Here is a 2,734-nt window from a genome sequence, read left to right as displayed (position 1 = left end):
ATTTACAATACATATTCATGTCTCATTCTGGAAAGTGCCCTCATTATTCTCTTCCCTCCCAAATGTTTTTGACTGCTCTCACGTTTTCTCTTCCAGACTGACTATAGAATTATTTTTGCTGATTGAGTTTTTCTACCATTGGGATTTTAAGCAGAACTGGGTTAAATTTATAGATTGATGCCAGGAGAACCGACAGCTTTACAATATTAGATCTTTCCATATAGAGGCATACAATCATCTATCCATTTATTCAAGTGTTATTTCTAGAGAAGAGTGTCATAGGCTTTTAAAAATTAGAGTTTCTGCCTTTTTAATAAGTTTATTTCTGAATATGTAATACATTTTTAAACTATTCTAAAGTGAATATTTTAATATGAAATGAATATTTTAGGGCTCTTATACATATTGCTAAACTCTCTACTAATAGGAAGGTGACAGTTTGTCTCCATTAGAAAGGACTTGTGTCCATCTCACTGTAACCTCATAAGTATTAATTAGTTTTATTCACTGCTAATTTGAGAGGTAAAAATATAACTTTGCCTTTTCTACTTACGAGTGAAGCTATTTTCTCTTATCTGTTAAATATGTTTTCATTTATCTCTTTGTAAATTGCCTTTATGTTCTTGGCTTATTTATCCACCAATATCTCAGTGTTTTTATATGCACTTTTTAGATCTTTACATGGTAAAAATATTAACCTTTTCATATTTTCTGCAAATATTTCTCCAACCTTTTTTGTCTTTTAACTTGCGTAACTTTTCCATAAGTTTTAAAAAATGTTTATGTAGTCAAATCTGTTGATATTTTTTTGTGCCTTCTTCTTTTGCTTGTATGCCTAGAATATTAATCTAGCCTTTATTTTGATACATTTTATAATATATGTATCCAAGAGGGATTTTTCCAATGAATAATCAATTACCTCAACACTATGCATTAAGTATTTTATTCCCTGCCCCACCTCCACTGATTTGTGATATTTAATTTATGCATATATTAAATTATTATAAGTTCAAAAATGTGTTTCTGGTCTGCATCTTCCATTCCATCAATTTTCTATTCCTAAATCAGTATGGCTCATACTGTTACACAATAACAATCACCCGAACATATTTCCAGTCATTTAGAGACCAGCAAGTCTACACTTTACATACATTATCTCATTGAACTCTTAGAACAAAAGTCCCATGAGGCAAATGTTAGAATTTTCATTTTATAGATGAAAAAAGTCCCAGGAAGAAAAATTCTGACAGAGAACATATTCCAGCTTTGTCTTCATTTTTTTCCGAGTTTGTTTAAGAGTATACCACCTGGCTTCTCTCAATCCCACTTTTTCTTACTTAGTGCCCATGCAAACCTCCTACCATCTCCTAATTTGGATTCAGGGTCAGATCAGCCAAACAGCTGACAAGATGCCAACACATAACAAGTGCTAAAATGTCACTGCATCATTTCCACTCTGATTTACTCATGCAACTCCTTTCACAACTGGCAAATGCAAACTCACAGACCATTCCTGCCAGAACACACAGAGCCCTCCAGTGGAAGTTTCAGAAACTCTCCTTGCCAATGCTGGCTGTCTTCATTCAATGTTTTGTGGCATGCCTGTGGAAATAATGACAGGCCACCAGCCCTGACATCAGCCAAGCATTCATTAGTCATCCAAAAACAACAGGTGATGTAGGCTAAAATTCTAAAACTGAACAATTCACAGTATAGAGCTTTTTAGTGATAACGATTCATTTTTTCCCTATTGTCTACATTTTAAACATTTTAATCTGTACCTTGAAAAGTTATCTGGTTTGAAAAATCACAAAAGAAAACTGAAGAGAGGATAAATGGGAAGTGTTTTGCTGATGTGAATGCTAAGAAAACAATAATTTTCATACATATTTTGACAAAATTTTAGAACTATATTCATATAAACTTCCTCTATCCGTAAGAAGTGTAACTAATGATAGATACAAATAATGGAAAAAACATTAAATAAAAGAATTTCAAATAAACTTAGATGTTATGTTCAGCGTACCTACTAAATTCATTAATGGTAGCCAAACAAGAGAGATGTGCAATTATTATTAATTGAAAATCTACTTCATGCTCTACAATAAATATTTGAATAAATGTACAAAGAATATCAATTTGAAGATGTATCCAAATCTTACACTGTCGGGATGCCAGACACCATAATTTAGCTACACTCATATCTGAGATGTCCTCTTAAGTCTTTCCCCTCTAGACTAGACAGACTTCTCCACAAAATCAAGAAATTGGGTATCATTTTTTAAAAAAACTTCCCCAGAACCCAGCACACAAGATCACCATTAATGTTTTCTGAGTAAACAAGCACTGCATCCCTTCTCACTCCTACCTAACCTCAATTCACCTCCTCTTCAGAAAGACCAGTTCCTCCACCACTTTGACTGTGCTCTCCATCTTATGGAAGATAATTATACAGACAACGAAAGATTCATCCTAGGTGACCTATGCACATGGGTTCCGATATCTGCGTCTAATTTCATGCCTCTTTCTGCTTCAAACCCCAAAAGGACATTTAGGTTCCAGGAAGCAAGGTCCACACTTCCTTCTATGAATTTTTTTTTAAACTTCATTTTTTTATTTTAGTAAAATATGCATAACATAAAATGTATCAATTTAACCATTTTAAGTGTACAGTTCAGTACCATTAAGTACATTCACCTTTTTGTGCAACCTCACCGCTATCCTTCTCTGGAAC

At 33.4% G+C, this 2,734-nt stretch overlaps 1 protein-coding gene across 1 annotated transcript in view; it reads right to left on the bottom strand.

The window, feature by feature from the left end:
• LOC105554655 (olfactory receptor 3A1) overlaps positions 1-1,605 on the bottom strand; it is a 33,406-nt gene extending 31,801 nt beyond the window's left edge. The window contains exon 1 of the mRNA XM_012001211.1: positions 1,505-1,605. The gene's annotated coding sequence lies outside the window, so the exon portion shown is untranslated. The remainder of the gene's footprint in view (positions 1-1,504) is intronic.
• Positions 1,606-2,734: the final 1,129 nt, after the last annotated feature.

Source organism: Mandrillus leucophaeus, unplaced genomic scaffold, assembly GCF_000951045.1.
Source record: "Mandrillus leucophaeus isolate KB7577 unplaced genomic scaffold, Mleu.le_1.0 Scaffold653, whole genome shotgun sequence".
NCBI lineage: Eukaryota > Metazoa > Chordata > Mammalia > Primates > Cercopithecidae > Mandrillus > Mandrillus leucophaeus.
This window is presented reverse-complemented; position numbering and strand designations above follow the sequence as displayed.